At 33.7% G+C, this 23,782-nt stretch overlaps 1 long non-coding RNA gene across 1 annotated transcript; it reads left to right on the top strand.

The window, feature by feature from the left end:
• Nucleotides 1–427: 427 nt before the first annotated feature.
• LOC142608371 (uncharacterized) lies at nucleotides 428–2,626 on the top strand. The gene is made up of 3 exons (XR_012839480.1): nucleotides 428–693; nucleotides 1,612–1,775; nucleotides 1,866–2,626. It is a non-coding gene; the product is annotated as an uncharacterized LOC142608371 (long non-coding RNA).
• Nucleotides 2,627–23,782: the final 21,156 nt, after the last annotated feature.

Below are 23,782 nucleotides of genomic sequence, written 5' to 3'. Positions count from 1 at the left end.
GGGCGGAGACACCGATCTAGCGAAGGTCGCCGGAAACACTATTTTAGAGGTTTGATCATCAGACCTCCACCACAAGCGACTCCATTAGCCGAGCCACCGATGTTGGTAGTTTATTAATACTTTAAGTTTAAATTAAAAAAAGTATGACTATTAGAGAAAATAATAAAAATTAATGAAGAATAAATATTTTATTGAAATATCTTATAAAATAGATAAACTCATGTGAGTATTTTGTAAAAATAATAATGTAAAATAAAATAAAAGGTAAATTTTTTTTTTTTTGGGTATAAAATAGACAAAATTTTTTAAAAAAACTGACATGACATGGGTGCTTTTACATTTTCATTTCCCACGCAAAAGTTTCATTTCCCGCACTAAGATTTTACTCACAAAACTCTCTCATTTTCTCTCTATCTCTTACACGGCCTCTCACATTTACACACACACTTACACACACACACACAACCCCGCCGGCGCCAACGAGCAGAGCCCAACCCAGCCCAGCGACGACGCCGACAAGGCCGAGCCCAGCCATCGACTCCCCTCCTCCTCAATCTCTACCGTCAACCCATACCCATCGGCTCTCTCTCCCTCACCACAAGGTCCTTTCTCCCTTTCTCCCTCTCTCCCCTTACCACCCCCATACCCATTCATTTTTCCTCACCATACCCATACCCATTCCGATTTTGCTTGGTAAGTTATTCATTTGATTTTTTGTTTTGATTATTGTGAAATTTTGGGTTTGGATTTGGATACTTAACATTAGGTTATTTATTTAATTTTCAATTTTGATTTTTGATTTTTCTTTTAGTTCTCTTTGGTTCCTGATGCTGTAAAGCCTAAGGTTTTACCATAAATTCAATATCCCTATTTTCTGAGGGGGAAAAAAGGGTGGTTTGTAATGTTGTATTAAGATGTTGAGTATTGGGGCTAAATTTGATGTTTTGGGTTCTTTAGGGATTGGACTTTTAGAACCTGGGGTTGCTATGATATCGTATTTCGAGGGATTTTGTTGTGTTTGTATGTTGAAGTTTTGTGAATTGCCTTTTGTTTTTTTAAGTGTGAATGGGGTTTCACTATTTTTTAACTAGTGCATATTTCCATGTGGATGTTTTATAAGGTGTTTTTATAAATTTGGAGAGTAAAGGTGTATTTTGGTCAAAATGAGGTCCACCGTCCACACTGATGGGGGAAGGGACTAGGAGATTTAGCCAGATGCTTTTATGGACTTTATAGTTGCAATTTTTTTTCCTCCCAAGGAAATCCTTAAATAGGAGTTGGAACTTTTGGAACCATTGTCTAGTGCAAGGGTTAAGTCTCGGATTGCCAAGTGCAAGTGCACGGGGAGCAGTCACTTCATGCAAAAAAAAAAAAAAATTTAAAGGCTAGAACTGTATCCAAGCCAACCCTCTCTGAATCCTAGCTAAGTGAGAGAGGCATTAGGTAGTGACCATTTTTATATATTTGTAAGCAGTTACTGATTTTGGCAAGATGTTATTGTTTTTTGTTTGCTGACAATCTAATTTGTTTGCTATTGTTCTAGATTGGTTAATACTTGTCTTTATTTTTGAGGCTATGTGCTGGGAAATAATCCTTTTTTATACTATGCAGGATTCTCTTGTATTTAATTACATCAGCAATCTTTCTCCTATCTAGCCAGTCAAGTCCATACCCACTGATCATGCATTTACTTCACTAACTTTTGCATCCCCTTCATCAGTATTTCCTTCACCACAGATTGGTATCCACAAAGAATCTAGATTTTCAATTAGAAGGTAAATTTAATTTACTTTTTCTTGTGTCATTCAATCATATAACAAAAATTGTGCAGTTGTTATTCACAATTCATGTTACACTGTTATCAGGCATCAGTTCTCAGACCCTTCAAACAAAAAATGAGTCCTCTCAGATTGGAAACAAAAAAAATACAAGTGAAGGGTTTGCAGTTGCTGTTCAACCATCTGATTCATGTACTAAAAATTTTGAATGTTGTACTTCTGCCAGTTTAGCAAGAGAGATTACTACTGAGCCAACTGATGAGCCCTTACTAGTCATTGAGTTGCCAAAAACCTTGAAATATGATTGTGGTAGCCCTGATAGTGATATGGTACCTCCCGATGCTATTAAAATAGATACTGCACCAGGCATTGCAGGCACACTGGAATCATTCGATGAATTTCTTATGGATGACTCAAAAGGGAAGCTCCATTCATATAAAAGTGAAAAAAATTTGCGCAACATCTGTTCGATTGAGCAAACTATAGAAGCATGTGACTGGGTGGCATTTGTTTCCAGCGCTGCAGATCTGTTGAACTTGGATTCATCTATGATTGAAGAGCATTTTGAGGGACAAAATCATAAATCAGTTGATCCTGGGACAATTTCTTCTCTCAACTATCCTACAGCCCCCACAAGATAATGCAAATGATGTAGAGTAGACGGAAGCCGTTGGTATTATCAGTTGCAAACAGCGTGAAATGGGAGAAACAGTAACTCAATACAGAGATATTGGGAACCTGAAAAAAACATATCAAACTTCAGCAATCCTTTCTAGCACTCTGCTGGAGAAGCTAGTTGTTAGTGATTTGAGTGATAAAGTGGATGATAGTTATTGTACTATCGTAACATGATAGTTAAAAAAAATTATATAAAATAATTAAAAATAAATAAATAATAAAATATTACAAAAAATATATAAAATATTATCGCCGATGACATAAAAATTTGGTCATAAATAATTTTATAGTGACGACAAAGTCACTCGTAATTTATAGAATAGTGATTCCACTTAACCCCTTGCAAAAACATTTTAAGTGACAACTTAATGTTGTCACTATTATTCCTAACTAATTGCGAAGGATTAAAAGCCCTCACAAATAAATTTTAGCAATGGCAGTATTTGTCTTTAAAAAGTATGTCGTTAATTTGAAATTCGTAAATAACTAATTGCGAGGGTATAAAGATCTTCACAAATAATTGTTAACGACAGCTACTTTCTCTTGCTAAAAATAAGTGGTTCATTTTTCTTGTCGTTTGGTAAAATATTTGTGAAGGTGGATTTGTTCACTAACGACAATAAATTGCCCTCGTAAATTATTTATTTGCGAAGGTATGGTCGCAAAATCTCTTTTAGCAATAAGAGCAAATGCGACGGCCTTCGAGGGCCACATGCCCTCACTAATAACTTTTTGCGACGATATTTAAATTTTTGCGAGGACATTTTACCATCGCTAGTAGACTTTTTTTGTAGTGATCATGAGCAGCCCTTTAGTTAGCCTTTTCATATTTCCTCAGAAATAGAACAATGTAATATTGTGTAACTGTCATTACTATCTTTTAAATCACCTTACCACGTGGTTATCTATGTTTTAAATCATTTTGGAAAATGTGGTTGAAGTTCAAATTTATAAATTTCATAATCAACTTTAGCATTTGTATCAACTTGGCAATCCCATCTGGCAAAGTGACCATGCATAATCGCATAGATTTTATATAATAGCTTTACTAGGACACCACGGATATGTGTCCTGTTGTGCTTGCAATAGTTGAATTGTGGATTAAGGGGCAGCCTTCCTTTTTTCACTTTTTTTTTTTTTCCAACTTCAAGAGAATATCAAGCTCTTCTTTTCAAATTTCCCATTTTGTAAAAGTTTGCCAACTACTATTGGTTTGTTTTTAGGATCAAACCAATAGTACTAAACATTATAATGTTTAGTTGAAAAAATGGTCTTACATCCAATATGATGAAATATTTACTACAATTTTCAATATCGTTTATACTACTCCTTAAAGATAATTTGCCACCACTAGTGAGTGGGGAAATCAAAACACCAGATTGGTCTTATTCAAATGGAATTTAGAAGAGCTTACACGTAGAGTTTATCAATGTTGGTTTTGTAGGAAAAATATATATTTGCATCGCATACAAAACATACGCAGCGGAAAATTAACAGATTTACTTCATTCGCAATTGATAACATGCACTATGTAAATTTCAGAATTCAAGAACAGGCAAGCGTACCTTGGTGCGGTGAAATTCAAAACAAAATATCAGAAGTACTCGGGAACACTTTTAATCTTCACTCCAATTCCATTTTATGCCCAAGAAGTGGTCTTTCAATCAGTTTTCCAAGAGAGTGGCTTGCACTCACATACACACCATTTCACAATGATGTCTCATACATCAAATTCTGTATGTAACTCCCTTTGTATCTAATTAATTATCTAATTGGGCTGGCTTTTTGGGCCTTTCAAATTGGACTTTAGTGTGTGGTTTGGAGTGGGACTAAAAGGGAACAAATAAGATTCTAGCTCCAATGAGCCTTGGACTTTTCTGTCAACTCTTGACAAGTCCAAAATTACCATTAATTATATTTAATACCACTATAGAAATATAATTGCACTCTAGGCCTTATTTATAAATTATATCCAAAAACTTTATTATACATGCAACCCTTTCATAAAATATTCGTAGTATACAAAGTCATAAATGTAGACTGCCACTTTGAAAATTACTACATCTTAATCCTTGGGTACCCTGTTTAATTTTTTTATGTTATTCATCATATATTTTTGAAATCAAATTTCATAAATATATACTTTAGTAACTTCTTACTAAAGTGGTTAGGCCTAACACTCTGAATAACCAAACCCATTAAACTTGACTCAATGGAATATTTTGTATCTCCATTAAGAGATTATAAATTTCATCTTAAGAATATATGTTCTATCAACACTAAATGTGGCTGCCCAACATACTGAGGTTTTGATCATGATTTTTAGATCTCATTCCTGAAATATCAAAGCAACCTACACTTCATGATCAGGTTCATTATTCTCTCAGGATTAAAAGTTCATGTAAATAGAAGTCGCGAGATTTATTATTCATTTGACAGTCATTAGGAGAATAATAAATCTCACAACGGTCCAGTTCAATATATTTTAACTCTTAAAACATATCAACACATCAACTAGAAATCTCCACTTCCATGATCAAAACAAATCATCTTAGTTGATATGTTATAGTCTTCGTAGATGAAATGCCCAATTTCATCACCGACTACGAACTATAATTCTGAGTTTACAAAGAATTTGTGATCCATATTTTCTGTGACTAAATCACATAGATCACATATTATGCATCTCATGGACTATATGATAATGTCCAAATATTCATGTTGCCATTATTTTAGATAATAATAATAAAACAACTTTATTAATTACAACATTAAGTCATACATAGTATCATACAATAGGATTTAAGGGCACTAATCCTAACAGTTTTCTACAAAAGGGCAAAAGAAGATTTTTTGGCCCATTGTTGTCAATTATTAAAATCAGTTTCGGGTCGAAGTAAAAGTTTCCTAAATCAACATAATCAATTTGCTCAGAAATATGAATGTCAACATTCATTTGCAGGCCTGGGGGCCAAATAATAACCTTGACTAAAAGTTCAATTTCTTTGTGGGATGAGGGCAAGGATTAGGATTCAAATTTTCAAAAGAGAATTTTTACATACATATACACTTAAATTAGTTAGCTCTCTCTCTCTCTCTCTCTCTCTCTCTCTCTCTCTCTCTCTCTCTATATATATATATATATATATACTCTCTAAAACATATCATAATTGATATGCTACCACAATATGACTCTAATTTGACTTTACAAAGCATTAAAAACACCTAGAATCAAGAAAATAGTATCCCTAAACCTAAAATTTCAAAGATTATATATAAATAACAAAATTAAATTGCAAATTCTATCCTACATCAATTTTACAATCTAAACCTATTGGAGAAGCACATTTTGTTTCTATTTACCTACAACTTCTTTGACAAATTTTTAACTTTTATGTACAACATTTTAAATTTTTTTTTCTCACTTTTTTAAAGTACAAATATTTTTTAACACATTTTCAGCAAAAAGCTAATAGACAAAAAACTAAATAAACTAATGTCAAACACAAAATTTATACTAGTGAAAATTTTTAAGCTAGAATGTTCCTCACATATTTACTATAAGAGAGGAAAATTTTGAACTCTAAATGTCTTTATTGAAAATACTAGAAAGTATCAACTAACTATATCCACCGCATTTTCTTTGGCTTTAAGCTTTTGTGGTTGTTGAAGTTGCCTCTCTCTCTCACTCTAAAAGTTGCCACATACTGACACAGTTACCCTTTTTTGAAATCTGAGGATTTTGGATACTTCTATTTTGAAATTCCCCTTTAATTATAACTATAGGGTCATATTTCTTATTTGTGAGGGGGTCTAGAGGGCCCTCTCTCTGCAATATTAACCTCAGAAAGTAAATTGCTTGGATCTATTAACCTTTTCAGACAACCTATTAGTCTCCTCAATTTTAAAATCGACAATAGTCTTTGGCGATGACACCTGGAGACTAGAGTTGACATGAAAGTACCTGAAACAGCTTGTGTGGAAGACAGCAAATGCATATATGGGGCAAGAATGGATAATGCGATGAAGGAGATGAAAGTGATGAAGTTAGCTTTAGTCGGGATTAAAGAAAGTTCCCAAAAATATTAGTAACTAATAGATTGCATTGAAAAATATATAGGATAACATACATAAGATCTTGATGTATCCCCTTGTACAAGTACCAACTGGATCTCACTAGAATTCTGTAATTCATATAGTCAGATCAAGGGTACTTGTACTCGCCAATTTCATATTTTTCGCACTATTTTCTTGTATTAAGCTGCTAAGCTTTGATGGCATGTTGAGATCCATAGAATAGTTGCCTCTTTCTGAAGAAGAGGAACAAGAAAGATATAAATTGCCATCCGCTTCTTCCTCAACCCAAGGTATTCTCTTAACTTCCTCTTGTCTTGATCTTCTGCCCAGTGATAGATTCAAATCAATGTCATCATGCAAAGCTTTCCATTTCCCTATGTTCTGCTCTCCATATCCGCTAACATTAATAGACTTGGTGTTCACTGTGATTGAATTCCGAAAACATTTTGTTCTCTCCCATCCTCTTCCATGCAATTCATTATTGAAAGATGGTTCTATGGGGGTTGACCTTGTCTGGGTTTCGCTGGAATTGTGATTAGACAGCCACTGAAATTCTTCTCTGAACTCTTGTAGTTTTCTCTTTCTACTTTGTTCAGCGAAGGCAATGTTGTCATTCATACAGAAAGCTCTAATATCCCTTATGTTCGAACCAGTACCTCCATAAATCCTTTCGGCTACTGACCCATGAAGGCTATCTCCTGTTCTAATATACATGTTCTCAGTCAAATAAGGCCTGGATATCCAGCTCCCATGACCATTCCAAGAAAAGTCACCATATCTTGAGAGAAAGGGAAACATTTTTACATTGATTTAAACTCATATAGAAAATCAATCGATGCAGTTAACGCGAGAGAGAGAGAGAGAGAGAGAGAGAGAGAGAGAGAGAAATATCATGTAAAACAGTAAAAGTAAAGGTCTATCATAGGGTATGCTAACTGTAACACTACCTGAATTTGGGGGTAACCCTTTCAACACTCTGAAGCATGGATTGTTGCCAAAGGTGATTTTCACTTCCCGTAAGATGTCCACTACTGGTTGTAACTGTCAATTCATGAAAGAAAATAGCCTCAAATTTCAAATATTAGAAACATGAATGACCGACAGGAAATAAACCCTAAATCCTTATTTCTACGGAACGATTTGCTAAGTTGGTGTACCTTGACCCTGATCATCAATCTTCTTGCTACGATACATCTGTTCCAAAACATGTGCCAAAAGATAAACAAAAATGAAATTTCTCCAATGAGACAAATCTCGATCCACTGCATAAAAATATATTATATATGAGACATACTGAGTTAGTGTTTTACCTGTAAATGGCTCTTGATATGAGCAATGCTTAGGCCCTTTATGTTCATTAGTTGCAAAACCAATTTGGGGGTTGCTCCTACACCAAATTTAAACAACTGAATAAATAAATTGAGAAAAAAAGTTGTGCAGGTGTAATTGATGATATCTTTATAAGTAGAAGTTCCCGCAGGATATGATGAATCTGCTAAAATATAATCTACAAGAAGAAAATATAAAAAACCATCAACAGGTGAAGAAGTTTGAAGATCTTACTCTCTTGACCCCCAAGTCTCTCTATTGCTTGGACAAAACAAAGATGAAGATCAGGAGTCCATCTTAGCCTGGGCACCTTGGATCGAACATATGGCCGCACCCCACTAGAGCTGGAGGCCTTCCTCTCAGCCTCCTCAACCTCAACTATGCTGTTGCTCGAGCTTGCACTGTTTTTGGTCTTACTTTCATCTTCTACTTCCTCGTCCTCGCTCCTGTCTGAGGATTGCATCTTCAAACCATCGTTAATCTCATTTTCCATCATGTTCATGGTTCTTTCCGGATATGGGAAAAGCTTTAAACTTCAACTCAAAGTGATTGCCTCTGAGGAAGAAAATTCAGCCATTAGGCCAGGTCTTTTGTGGCTATCAGTATGGTTCCTCCATTGATCTTCCTTAGTCCAATATAGCAGAAAGGATAACATACTTTATATTTGCAGAGCAAATTTCTTCAGCTGGCAGGTCCCATATACACAAAATGATAAAAAGAAAAGAAAAGAAAAACAATTCTTGATGGTCTTGGTCTTAGTGTCAAATAGCTTTAAGCACTCAGACATAGATCTTCTATTAAGTATTATTTTAGGTAAGATAAATGTCATATAATGTATCTCAGCGAAAAAAAAAAACAAGAAAAAAAATGTCATATAATGTATGAATGATATGGGAATACATGTCAAGTAAGAATTTGGACCAGTTGCTATCTGGGGTAAGGTGAAAGATTAAAAATAAGATCGAGATGTGGAAAAACATGCATGAGATATTATCAACCGTGTAGACAAAAGCAAGACCCAAGCTCTAGCAGGCGCGTTGGTTGGCAGGACGTTGCTTTTTATTAAGAAATAACTTATTAAGTTTTTTATTAAAAATGTGCTTTAAGTATATTTGTATTTGAAAAAGTAAGTAAGAGTGAAATTTTAAAAAATTATATATAAAAGTTAAAAAGTAAAATAATTAATTTATAAGCAAGTCTCAAACACGCACCAAAGTAAACCATAGAATTATAAAAGGTCTATGATCATAGTTTTAATCACACCATTTTTCATAACTATTCTATATTTTTCTTTTTTTCTTTTCTTTTTTTGTTTATGTGAAACCAATTGTAAATTTACAAAAGATTTTATCATACATTACAAGAGGAGCAACATCACCAAGGATGTTTTTTAACCAAAATTGGGGTACAATTAAATTATTTGCTTTTTTAACTAACTATTCTATGTGTTTGATTCAGTGATGGCTTCAAAAAAAAATTCAAGAGGGATCATTAAAAAGCTTAAACTTTAAAAAAAATTAATATAAAGAGAATTTGAATATATCGAGCTATTGATAAAAATAAATAAATAACTTGCAAATATATGAAATTTTACAATTTACTTCTATAATTTTTTATATTTTGAAATTATTACATGATAATTCATTATCAATTATCATTATTATAAGTGCTCAAAAAAAGAAGGCCCAAGCCCACTAAAAACAGTGGTACCTCACCCTTTATACCAAGCCCAAACAATAGAATCTCTAAGAGAGTGAGAAGAAATACTTCAAGTGTAACTCTAAATCAAATCTTGGTATATAGCCGAAGAGGTTAGAATGATAGAGAAAATATATTGAAGTAGTGATTGGTAGTAATGCTCTCCTCGGGTTGGTCTGAGGATCAGTTTCTTATTTATATGTATTACACATTCTAGACCAAATTACACAGTATTCAATTCCTTGCTTTTCCTTTCCTTCAACCAAAAAGTCCCCCCTTCTTAGGATGCTCTCTTCCTTTTATATCACTCCTCCTTGCATCTTAGCTCTCTACCTGTATGCCTCAAGGTATTTCTAAAGATACTTGTCCCATCAAAACTCTACTGAAAGTGATAGAATGGGCTGCTAACTGTGATGTTACTGTTCAGATATCATTTCCACATTAAATGCTTGAAGATTCACTAATTTTATAACAAAAAATTATTATAATACACGCATGTAAAAAATCTTCTGTATTTCATAATTATTAAATTATATAAAATTATATTATATTTACACTATAGATGGACACACTCACACATATCACAATTCACACAAATAGCAATATAGCAAAATAATAATAATAATAATAATAATAATAATAATAATAATAATAACAACGCACACATATCAAACTTTGTCTCTCTCTCTCTCTCTCACACACACACACACACACACACGCATATATAGTATAAATTTATAATAAAGAGAGATACTTACCACTCATAAACACTCACTCTTTAATACTCTTAGAGTCAGAAATACCAAGAAAGTCAGATATAGATGAGATGAGATGATCATGAGAGAGAAATTTTTTATTTGTATTGTTTGGTTTTGGAATGGGCTAATCTGTGTTGTTATTTGGATTTGGATTGAACCGATATGTAATTAGTGCATGCAAAATTTAAATAAGGACATGCAAAAATATTTTTAATGGTAATGTAAAGTAATAAAAAAAAATATTATATATGTTTCAACTAAGAAAGTTCATTTGAACTCCTTGAATTACCTTTAACACTAACTCTAGTTTGGTTGTAAGCAGTAAAGAAAAAGTAGTAAATTTATAAATAAATAAAACAGTCGATGACATGGAATGATATAAATATATATATATATATGTGTGTGTGTGTGTGAGAGAGAGAGAGAGAGAGAGAGAGAGATAAATAGAAAGAGGGAACGCATGCATTGTGGAGAAAGCTGTGCTGAGATGATTCCTGCTATCGGTGATCACAGATTTGTCTTTGCTTCTTACCATGCATGACCGCACCTAATAACAACAAAACTTGTATTTTCACTTCTCGAAGATTCCCTAATCCTTTGTGAAGTTTATATAAAGTGTTTCTGACATTTTGGATTCAGTGACACTTCTATATTGATCCACTACAACAAAATGTATTTTTAGTGAGGAAAAAATTCGTCACTAAAAATCCAGTTTTTCGTCACTAAGAACCTTTAGCGACGAAATCAGACTTTTAGTGACGAAACTCATTTCGTCGCTGAAACCCCGTCGCTGAAAGTCCTAGCGACGAAAATTTTCGTCACTAAAAGTCTGATTTGTTTTAAAAAGAAAAAACTTTTAGCGACGAAAATATTTCGTCGCTAAATTTTTTACACGCTAAAAACACTATTTAGTGACGAAAAGATTTCGTCACTAAAAACACTTCAGTTTATTAAATCATATTTAGTGACGAATAATTTCGTCACTAAAACTATTTTCGGGTACATATAGCGACGAAAAAATTCGTCACTAAAACTATTTTTAAGAAAATTCAAGGACATATAGTGACGAAAATTTTCGTCACTAAAACCATTTCTTACAAAATTTTGCTACAATTAGCGACGAAATATTTCGTCACTAAAACAATTTTTTGTTGCAATAATTGTGACGAAAAATTCGTCGCTAAAACTTATTTTTTGTTTTTATTTTTTTCCTAGCTTTGATATTAACCTGTAACCTGTCATTACATTATTAAAACCTCAAATTTAAAAAACACATTTATAAAAAAAGATCTATACATTCCACAAGTAAAAAATAAAAGAAGCATCCAATTCAAACAACTTCCATACAATAAAAGTTTGCAATCCATACAATAACTCAAGATGTTTTATAATAATACAAAAAGTGTAGCATAATATAATTAGAACTAATGAAAGATGTCCTCATATGTCTTCAAGTAATGCCAAAAGTAAATCTTCTAAAAGCCACCAATAAGAAATCTGCACAAATATAAAAACAATACTACATTAAAATCATAAAGTAAAAACATAAACTATGTTATAAGAAACATTTCTAACAATGCATTAAGAGTAGCCACACTAATGAATTAAAATCATAACTCCTAATTTATAAGTTGTAGAAAGCAAATATAGATTTTCAAATGTAATATAAAGTACTAACCAATAAGTGTTTTAACTTGAAGATGAACCACCCCCATAGGTAAGAGCATCATCATAACCCTTACTCCTCAAAAAGTTAAGAAGTATTGAAATCTAATAAAGTATTGAAATCTAATAAAGTAATATTCATCACATCTAATTAACAATACTCATTTTCATTTGCAAAAATTGAAAAAACACTCCCAATATTAGTTCAAACCACCTTATAACACCATGCAAGCCACCCGCTTGCTCCAACACAACAACCCACCACAAAACCAATCACAAATATCACAAGTATAGAGTGTTCACAAGTATTGAAATCAATTAAAGTATTATTCATCACATCTAATCAACAAATTCCATTCACATTTGCAAGAATTGAAAAAACACTCCCAATATGTATTTAAACTACCTTATCACACCATGCAAGCCACCCGCTTGCTCCAACACAACAACCCACCACAAATCCAATTTTCAACATCACAAGGATAGAGTTTACAAGTATTGAAATCTAATAAAGTAATATTCATCACATCTAATTAACAATACTCATTTTCATTTGCAAAAATTGAAAAAACACTCTCAATATTAGTTCAAACCACCTTATAACACCATGCAAGCCACCGCTTGCTCCAACACAACAACCCACCACAAAACCAATCACAAATATCACAAGTATAGAGTGTTCACAAGTATTGAAATCAATTAAAGTATTATTCATCACATCTAATCAACAAATTCCATTCACATTTGCAAGAATTGAAAAAACACTCCCAATATGTATTTAAACTACCTTATCACACCATGCAAGCCACCCGCTTGCTCCAACACAACAACCCACCACAAATCCAATTTTCAACATCACAAGGATAGAGTTTACAAGTATTGAAATCTAATAAAGTAATATTCATCACATCTAATTAACAATACTCATTTTCATTTGCAAAAATTGAAAAAACACTCTCAATATTAGTTCAAACCACCTTATAACACCATGCAAGCCACCGCTTGCTCCAACACAACAACCCACCACAAAACCAATCACAAATATCACAAGTATAGAGTGTTCACAAGTATTGAAATCAATTAAAGTATTATTCATCACATCTAATCAACAAATTCCATTCACATTTGCAAGAATTGAAAAAAACACTCCCAATATGTATTTAAACTACCTTATCACACCATGCAAGCCACCCGCTTGCTCCAACACAACAACCCACCACAAATCCAATTTCCAACATCACAATTATAGAGTTTACAAGTATTGAAATCTAATAAATTTCTCTTTCATCACATCTAATTAACAATGCTCATTCACATTTGCAAGAATTGAAAAACACTCCCAATATGTATTTAAACTACCTTATAACACCATGCAAGCCACCCGCTTGCTCCAACACAACAACCCACCACAAATTCAATTTCCAACATCATAAGTATAGAGTTTTATAAGTTTTTAACTAAAATTTACTTAGTTTGCTCAAGCTAAGCTTACAACTTTCAGAAAAAATCCAAAATTATTGCAAACAATGTATATTTAGCCTGCAAAGGAGAAATAAAATAAATAAATAAATAAATAACGTTATAACTAGAAGACATAACAAAATTGAGTCCCTAATGATAACTTCTCTTTGGTGAAAACAATAAATTGAACTCATGATGCATAGCACGTCTTTTACAATGATTAGAACCCAAACTTAACAAATCTCTTCGCATTTATGCAAAATCTTCATGGTACCATGAAAGGTCAAAATAAAAATATTTCCACCAAAGTTTGAACAAAATTGTCATCCAACTTTTATCCAACTTTTAGAGTTAAATAGTAAGATTGAAGGAAAAGAATGAGAAGTAGCTCAGTTGATTGAAACCATAGGTGCAAAAAGTAATTAAATAAGCTAAACTACTTAAAACTAAGTTACAAATTTCAACAAGTCATGAAAAATATTCTCATTTCAACAATGGTGTCACACTACATTTTCTCTTCTAAACCAAACAAAATTTTATCACAATTCTAACACAAGCATAATAGCAAACAATTTTTTTCTCAGAACCCATATAATTTCTCCTCTTATTCACAATGACAACTGCCTATCTATCATTTCTCAATCAAATTTCTCACCTAAACCAAATGAAATTTTCTCAAGACAACTCAAATATTACACCAAAAATAGAAGAAAAAAAAAATGCACCATGAGCCTTTGAGAACACCTGAGGATCTTGCTTCCAGTTAAAAACCCTTCCGGCAAATTTGTATATGTTCTCCTCTATAGCGAAGAAAAAAGAAGAAATTCTCACTGAAACATAGATCAGTAGACATTAGTTTATTACATGCAGTTGTTGTCAAGTGACCAAAATTACATGAAGTAGGTCAGTACAAAACATAAATATAAGCTCCAAAGATGAATTTAGTTTCCAGCATTACATAGAACCACATATAGAACTATCTTTTAACAATTTTTGGAAAATGTAATGATTTATTAAAACCAAAAGTAATTTTCAATGACACATAGGAGGTTGGTCACTGTTGAGAACAATAATAATTAGCAAGTGCCTTTGTTAAAGTGAAAAGCTAAGTGATAATCATACAAGAGGCACCAAAGCATGCAGACCAAGTAGTAATTTAATACATAAAAGTTTCAAATAACAAGGCTATCTATAAAACTTTAAAGTTTCAATTTTAGCACATGAATAAACGATCAAAGCTGACCCCAAGTTATCTTGAACTAGAGGTGTCGCTTTCTTTGTCCAACCGCATATAAACAACCCCATGTAGAGGTGGTCTTCTTTAAGATTCTAATTATGCTTTGCTTTATATGCAGGATTATTATGAAATTAACCCCAGGCAGCCCCATATACACAATTTAAAACTGTAATAAACAACACAATTTAAAACTGTAATAAACAACACAATTTATTGATTTTCCTGCATAGAATGTAAAGATCTATTAAATTATTTCAAGGTAAGCTCAATCTAAACTTCAAGTAGAATAAAAGGCCGTACTTAACAAGTAAGTACCGCAACTAAAAAAAAAAAACTAGAAAAAGAAAATAAAAAAGAAACCCAAAAGAAAAGAAAAAATAAATGACAAAAATCTAAAAAAGAAAAGGATATTACCTATGGAGACGGAAGCCGAAGGATCGCCGGAGCGTCGCCGCTGGGTCGCCGGAGCGTCGCCGAAGAGTTGCGGAGCGTCGCCGATGAGTTGCGGAGCGTCACCGGTGAGACGCTGAAGCGTCGCGGTGCGATGCGAAGTGTCGCGGCTGAAGCGACGCGGCGTGATGCGAAGTGTCGTGCCTGAATCGTCGCGGCGCGATGCGAAGCGTCGCGCCTGAATTGTCGCGGCGCGATGTGAAGCGTCGCGCCTGAAGCGTCGCGGCGCGATGCGAAGCGTCGCGCCTGAAGCGTCGCGGCGAAGCGTCGCGTCGCGGCGAAGCGTCGCGTCGCGCCTGAAGCGTCGCGGCGAAGCGTCACGGCGCGATGCGAACCATCACTGAAGGTCACCGGTGCAGGATGCGGTGCAGGAGCGTCGCTGAAGGTCGCCGGTGCCGAAGCGTCGCTGAAGGTCCGATTTGGGTGTGTGAGGGAGTGGGTATCAGTGAAAGGAGTTGCTGAATGAGTGAGGGAGTTGCTGAATGAGTGAGGAAAAAAAAAGAGTTAAGGAAGTATATATATGATAGCTATAGCGACGAATTCCATTTCGTCACTATATATTAGCTTTAGCGACGATTTTAATTTCCTCGAAGATTTCATCACTAAATCATGTGTTTTTTTTCAGCGACGATCTCTTTTCGTCGCTAATTGTCTCCTTTAGCGACGAAAATGGTTTCGTCACTAAAAGCATGACAGTAGCATCTTTAGCGACGAAATGTTTTCGTCGCAAAAACTATAACTTTTAGCGACGAAATATATTCGTCGCTAAAGCTCCATGATTTCGCGCCTGCCCTTTCAATTGGCGCCCCTAATTCAGCAACCTCTATAGCGACGAAATCTATGTTTCGTCGCTATTCATAGCCTTTAGTGACGAATTTTGTTTCGTCGCTATTGCTCCACACAAATCTTATGATTTTATTTTTAGCGACGAAAATATTTCGTCGCTAATTGTCACCTTCAGCGACGAAAGATGTTTCGTCACTAAAAGCATAATTTTCAGCACCTTTAGCGACGAAACTGTTTCGTCGCAAAAGACTAGAACTTTTAGCGAGGAACGAAGTCGTCGCTGTAGATCCATTTTGGTTTCGCGCCAGCCCACTTGGTCCGCGCCACTAATTCAGCATCCCTATAGCGACGAAATAATATTTCGTCGCTAAAGGTCACCCATTTTTTTATAAATAGCGACGAAATTTATATTTCGTCGCTATATGGTACTTTTTTGCGACGAAAAAATTTTCCTCACTAAAATTCGTCACTGTAGTTACATTTTGTTGTAGTGATCTAACGTCGATCACTACCACGACATTATAAAGGATAATTATTTCTGTTTGCACAAAAATTTATGATGGACCTCAAGCTTATAGGTTAGTCTGCTCTAGAAGATAACAAGCTTTAAGAAGATTCGTCCCATAAAGTTTTTATATGGCCTGAAGTATTTCTTTTTAACTTTATTGTTTGATTTTTTTTTTCTTTTCTTTTTTAAAGTAGAAAGAGAGCTATTGTCCAACAAATACAATTGGAAGGTAGACCAACAAACTAGAAGTTATTTTTCCTCTGAATTAATTAAAGAAGTACAATGGCTTTCAATTGTAACGAGCAAAGTGTTGAATCAGAGCCAAAGAAAAAAAGGATAATATTATGAAAAATGAGTTTAATTATGAAGTCTTAGTGTTGAAAAACCAAATTGAGGAATAATATTTTCATAAGTTCTTGACTTATCAACAAAGCTGCATGCCATTAAATAAAAATAATATTTATTAGACTACGTGCATGGAAATAGTGATGGTATAATGACAGAACCTTTTTAGTTGGTCCTTAAGCTATAACATACTCCCTTAGCGGTACAAAAATAACTAAGTGTCCATTGGATTTGAGAAGTGAGTAGAGTAGAGTAGAGGTAATTAAAAATAGATTAATTTTGAGTTAATTTATTAATAGTAAGCCTATTCAATTAATAAATATATTTAATTTCATATCTTTACTAACGTTAACATCTTTTCTTTTCTCATATTCTTTTTTAACATTTCATTCTCTCCTCCAAGGGGGAAAAATATTAATAAAACAAAGCATGATGAAATACTTTAACCACCATGAAAAGAACTAAAATATCAGCTAAAATATGCCTCCTCTTTTCCACAATTCCACTCCGATACAAATTCTAACAAGGTGCTCTCAAATGTTAGATTCTTTACTCAAAATGGGGTATCCCTTAGCAAAAGATCCGGTTGTCCTTATTAGTGGCTAATGGTTAATTACCAATATTCATTACAATTTACAAGTCTTTTTTTAACTGAGCAAACAATTATTCTAGTAGTAACAATATTACAATAATAATAGTGTCCCACTAGACATTAAGCTTAGCAAGGATTTGAGAGAATTAGGCCTTCCGTAGCTATCCAAAGTAGTTGTCTGGTGCAGCATGTGATCAATATTTAAACACAAGCTAGCTTGTTTGTTTTATAAGCTCATAGTCATTGAGAGTCGAAAAGCTGAAACTATTGCCTATCTGCCAGCGAAAGGTCAACTCCTCAAAATCCCTTCCATTAATTTATTCGTTGCAGTCCACTGGAACAGAATTATATATTATTGCATGAGAATACGTGGCCCTATAAATGCGGATCAAACCATTATTCCAGAATGAGCATGTTTGTCCTCTTTCCAGACCATGAGACCATGACCACCACCTCCTCCATCTCTTTGTTCATCATGGCACATCAAACTTAATTAATGTACGTATAACCATATATATCATGGTATATACTTACTTGTACCATCATTTCTTTCTCTATCCAACAGGCTTGGCTTAAAAGTTTAGATCCAATAAGGAAGGGCCCAAAAAGTTAGGAGCATTTTGGAATGGACTTAAGGGGTGAGCTTCCCATTGACAAGCTCCATTATGCAGTCTTTCAATGAATTTTAGGTAAAATAAAACTTACTGTTTCTTTTGGAATTAATATTTATTTGTGAGTGTTGTGTGTATTTAGTTAAGCAGTGGAAGTCCCAAATGAAGTAAAAAAAAAATTAGGATTTATTTCTTTTCTTTTAAATATGAAATTTAAACCATAAACATAAGACACCACTTAAAAACATTATTTTATACAAAGATGATACTTGAGCTCATATATATATATATATATATTAAGGGATGTTTGGAAGAAGAATTGAAACTCTAAAACAATCTGTGGATTTGATTTCTTTCTATTTCTTTTCCAGATATAGAGTTGCATAGCAATCAATTCAATGTGTTGGATTTAGATTCAGTGAACCATAGTAATACTCTTAGATTTATACATTAACCTGTAATCATGATACTGTTGGCTAATTGAAAGGACTTTAAACCGTTTACCTAATTCTTGTTTTTTACTCATGTCCTGACCCATTTTTTGCTCTAAAGGATGAAGTACTTGCCAAACCTTTTATCTTAATATGTTCTTGGAATCTTGGATGAATTTATAATTCAATTTTAAAAAATCCACATAAATTTGTTGAACATATATAACTCACCTCTTCTACGAATTGTTTCTTTTTGTGTAAATTTCTGCGAAGATATGAAAATCATAATTTTACGCCAAAGTTGGACATCCCCCAATGAATGAAATTGCTCCCCCAAAAAAAAACCCCTCAGAGTAGGATCTTGATATGCATAATTGAATCATTAACTTGTAGGGGCAATTGATGTTGAAATGGATTTGAATCCATCCATGTATAGCACACTTGATAGTAAAAAACTAATATAAACTTGGAATGACAGCCATTAATTTTACCCATAATCTCATTGTTCATTTCTTACCTGATCAACTAAGGCTTATCTTTGTCTCGAGTTGAATTTTTAAAGCTTGTAAGTGATCTGAATTGCGGATAATTAACCCTTGACAAGATAAGCTGTTAGTCTGGACCATATCTAGTTAGTAAAAATGGTATGTGTATAACACAATAGACATATAAACAGGTATATTTCTGCATCTCTCAAGAAAAGTACATTTCAAAAATACAACAAGACAACACAGAAACGAAGAAAGAACAATACATTTTAAGTATGTGTATCCAAGGGCGGCATTGCATCATCTTAAGGGGGATTCAATTGAAACCCGACTTGAAAAATATAAAATTATACATATTGTACGTTAGGGTTTTTGACTCCTATTGAGTCAAATTTATCAACTCTTAGCCAAATAATTTGTTATATTAATTATGCAATGGATCTAATTTAAACAAATATCAATCATTCACAGATCACATGAACACCAAGAATAATGATTTAGGAAAACTTTTGAAACTGTGGTTTCAAAGTAAACAAACTAGAGAGGATTTAACTTAAACAACTTTCAAGACAATATTTCACTAATAGAATGAAAGTTTGTATAATAAACTTAATCTTAAATTTACTACTACCTCATGCAGTACTTACTCAGGTGACCACATAGCTCCATATCCACGAATTCTTTTTCTGTGAAACTATTGCACACAAACTCTCCAATTCGTGACTTTGAGATCTCCACTCAAAGGTTTAAAACATCAACTATGGTTGACTTGATGTAGCAACTTTACTTTATAACTGGATATGTTGTTTGCACAAGGTCTCCAGTTACAACTCCAAAAGGGTATAGAAAATCTTTAGATCTGTATATAGAACACTACTCTCTTGAATGTGTAAATATGTGCTCTAGGGTTTTCATTTAAATATTCTTAAGTTCCATCAAAACCCTAGATCTAATGGTTGATGTTGGAAAATTTAGACCCCGGTTGATAGAATTAACAAGTTTTAAATCCAAGTTGTTAATTAGATTTATTATGCATAAAACTTATTAAAACAAACAAATATCAATATCATGTCACAAATAATATGCAGCGAAAAAGTAAATAAGACAAGATATGATGACCCAGGAAAACCAATGAAACCAACCAGTTTCACAGTAAAAAACCCGGGGGGAAACCTTCTCGAAAAGCAATTTACTATAGTAAAGAGAAGTTTCAGATCTAGTACAAAATCTTTGTCCCTAGACTCTACAATCCCCGTAGATGAACTCACAGCAGAAACCTTCTACCACTTCAAAACCTCTGAACTTTTCAATATATGAACGCCACCCTTTGATACACGGATCCTAGTACGTGAATCACTCCTTTGCACGAATCTCAATACGTGACTCACTCACCAACTTGAGAAAGAAGAAAGTTGGTTGCAAAGTTCTTCACTTCATCAACAATGAAGATCAAGAAGCACTTAGTTACAAAACCCTAAGGAGTAAAGACGCAGTAGCTTCTTTTAGAGAGAATAAGGCTTTGGTCACCTTTTGCATATGTTCTCCTTATATTCTCTTGTGTTACGGCCTCTAAAATATGCCTTATATATGTCTAGGATTGTGAGAAAAGAAACCTTACACAAATACAAAAGCCTGGCCCAAAAATCAGATTTGAAAATTCTGATTTTCGTAACCACGATAGATAGCCTTGATAGATAGTATCTGTCGAGCCTCATTAAACCTCGATAGATAGCTATCTGTCGAGCAGCTGTCGAGCAGCTGTCCACCAGGTGTCCAGCAGGTGTTCAGCAGCTATCCGCAGGTGTCCAGCAGGTGTCCAGCTTTAGTAAACACCTTTTCTTCACTTGTTTCTTGGTCCAATCTTTATGGCTTTAATACTAGACTTGAATAACATATTCTTTGAAGTATTAAACACATCCTAGATCTACCCAAATACAAATAAAGTGCGTTTTGTCAAAGGATTAGCCAACTACATAAAATATGTCCTTAACAGTTGAGATTAAAGCAAAATCTGAAATCTGGCACGAATCTTGATCGGTTGAGATAAGTGATTCTTTTATGTACTTATTTTTTCTGATTTATTGAGTCTTCAAACTGTGCTGAACTTCATTTGTCTCGTTTAACTCAATATTTCTAGACTAAAAAACTAGACAAATTAAGTTCTAACAGTTACAATTTGTTCATGGTTATCAACCTAAAAATATAGATTTTACTATCTCCCCCTTTGGCAATCCATGACAAAACCACAATACAATAAAGACTTAAATACATCGAACATAAAATACACAATTCTACAAACTCAACATACTTTTAGGAAGCTGCAAGAAGAAGAACATATGTCTTGAATATAGAGTATACATGTCTTTTCTGAAACACTAAATAAACACATAAACACATGTGTGTGTGTGTGTGTGTGTGTGTGTAGAAATATAGACAGATAAAAATAGTCGCAATGCTATATAAAAAAAATAAAAAATAAAAACTACAAAGAGTAATAATTAAAAGCATGCGAAACATACTTAGCCTAATACCAATTGTAACAAAAGATAACACATTTTCAAGGCTTAAAAAATAGGTATAAATAAGCAAACAAACAAAATAAACCATGCTCCCCCTCAAAACAACATCTCACCCTTTTTGTCATGATGGACAAAGGGGTCACTCATCATCACCATCAGATTCAACCGGATCACCAACTTGACTAGAAGAAGAGACACCACCAAAAGGTCTCACAACCCTCCTCAAATCATCAATACTGTTAGCCATTGAGGATATGACCTGTCCATGTGTCAACTATGTGTCCATGATCACATTTACACGTTGATTGAGCACTATAACTAAACCATGATGGATTCTAGAGAGGCACCCTATGGCATAGGTGGTGTAGGAGCAACTGATGGAGGAACATCTACTGGTTGAGGTTGTGGTTCATCTTCTAAATCATCATCATCTTCTTCTACACCTAAAGTACTTATTTGTCTCTTATCTCCCTTTTTCTTGGTTTATTGTGCCTGCATTTTCTTTCAAGTGACAAAACCAAAGGCTAAAGGAACCCTAAGCTCTATAAAAGTTGTAGGCAAGTAGAAACCAAAATGTATGAGGATATGAGTGATTGTGACAGGAAGATACAAATCATGATGATAGTCATGAGAGAAGTACATGCCCAATAGAGATTGACAAAGTACAAAAGGTAGATCAATAGGAACATCAAAGAGAAGAGCATAAAGAAAAAAAAATCTCGCTCAACAATAATTGTATTACCATGTGAAAGAGGAAAGAGATTAGCGCCCATAATTTTGTTGAAAAGACGGACTTCGTTAGTAAAGCCCACAGTTTTTGCATTTGCACTAGTACCCAAACAGCGCCTACGGCCACAAAACCAAATAAGAACATCTTTATCAGGATCATGTCTAAAAAGATAACCCGGTTCAGGAACACAAGGAATCTCTAAAGTAGTTGCAATGACATCTACATCAATAGAGAATATACTTCCACATATGAATACATGAAAACTATTCTCCAAAGAGTTACATTCAAACATGTTGGCATAGAATTCAAGAATGATCTCATTAGGAACAACAGGAAAACCAAAACACAAATTCGACCAATGTTGTTGTTCAAAGATGTGAGGTATACAGAAATGTCTCAACTCATTAAGTTTAATCTCTCTTTCACCAAAAGATTTTTCTTTTAGTCTCTTAGGAGCCATAAGGCTAGAATGATTACACCAAATCATAGGAAAAAAACCACAAGGAACACAATAAGTAAAAATATCAACAACAAAAAAATATGCATGTTTGTATGAATGTACTCATTTGTGTAAATTTGATCATGCATGAACCATTTCAAGTACAATTATATAGTGCATATAGTGAAAATCAAAAAATCCATGTGTTCATAAAGGTAAATTCAAAAATTCCCAATTTGAAACCCTAGATTATGAACATATGTCAAGAACACTATATAATCTTACTTAAATTCATCAAAAACACTTAAATAAGCATGGGCATACACTTAATTTCATTAAATTACAACACCCAAAAAAAACCCCAAATTTTTCTCACAAACATTCAAACCCCAAATCCCTAATTTCTACATAAAATGCATGAAAGAAATGAAATATGAGAGTTTAGAATTACTTACCAACCACTAGACAACAAAACCTTGAAGAAATTTGACTTGAAGAAGATGTTTTTGTCGTTTGTGAAGTTTGGAGTCAAGGGAGAAAGGAAGGGGTCGAAAAGAAGTGAGAAGAGAGTGTGAAGACAAACCCACGAATCTGCACTACAGATATTTATATCCTGAGGCTCGATCAGTCAAGCTAGTGTTGAGCGGGCAGAGCTTCAAGAAAATTTTTCTGGGAAAATCTTAATCAACCAAAGCAATCGAGGTCAGGTGTCAAGAATATGCTTATGTGTATGAAAAACTAGTTTAGTATACTAGTGTTATCAATTATGAGATAAAAAACTGCAAACACACAACATAATCAAAGGAATTATATCAGATTTGCTTTGATAGGTCAAAAACGTATTGACCCCTAGTGATGGATTAATTTATTAATTAGTCAAGTTTAATTAATTAATCAAATTAACATGTAAAGTACGTGGCAGCACAAACAAATCACCAAATAACTAATTATGCAGCAAAAATTAAATGACACGGTGATTTGTTTATGAATAGGGAAAACCTCCGAGGCAAAAACCCCACCGGGTTTAAGGTTATTACTCCCGAAAATCCACTATTATCAAAACAAGCGGTTACAAGTAAAGAAATCTCAGTTCCTTATACCAACCTACAGCTGAACTCTTACCCCAATACCTAATTGGACTTGTTCTGTAGTGATAATCTCTCCTTGTATTACACGGCTCCCAATACGTGACTAACCAAAAG

This window comes from Castanea sativa, chromosome 8 (assembly GCF_040712315.1).
Source record: "Castanea sativa cultivar Marrone di Chiusa Pesio chromosome 8, ASM4071231v1".
Taxonomy (NCBI): Eukaryota; Viridiplantae; Streptophyta; class Magnoliopsida; order Fagales; family Fagaceae; genus Castanea; species Castanea sativa.
The sequence above is the reverse complement of the archived record's forward strand: the minus strand, read 5'-3'. Positions and strand labels throughout refer to the sequence as shown.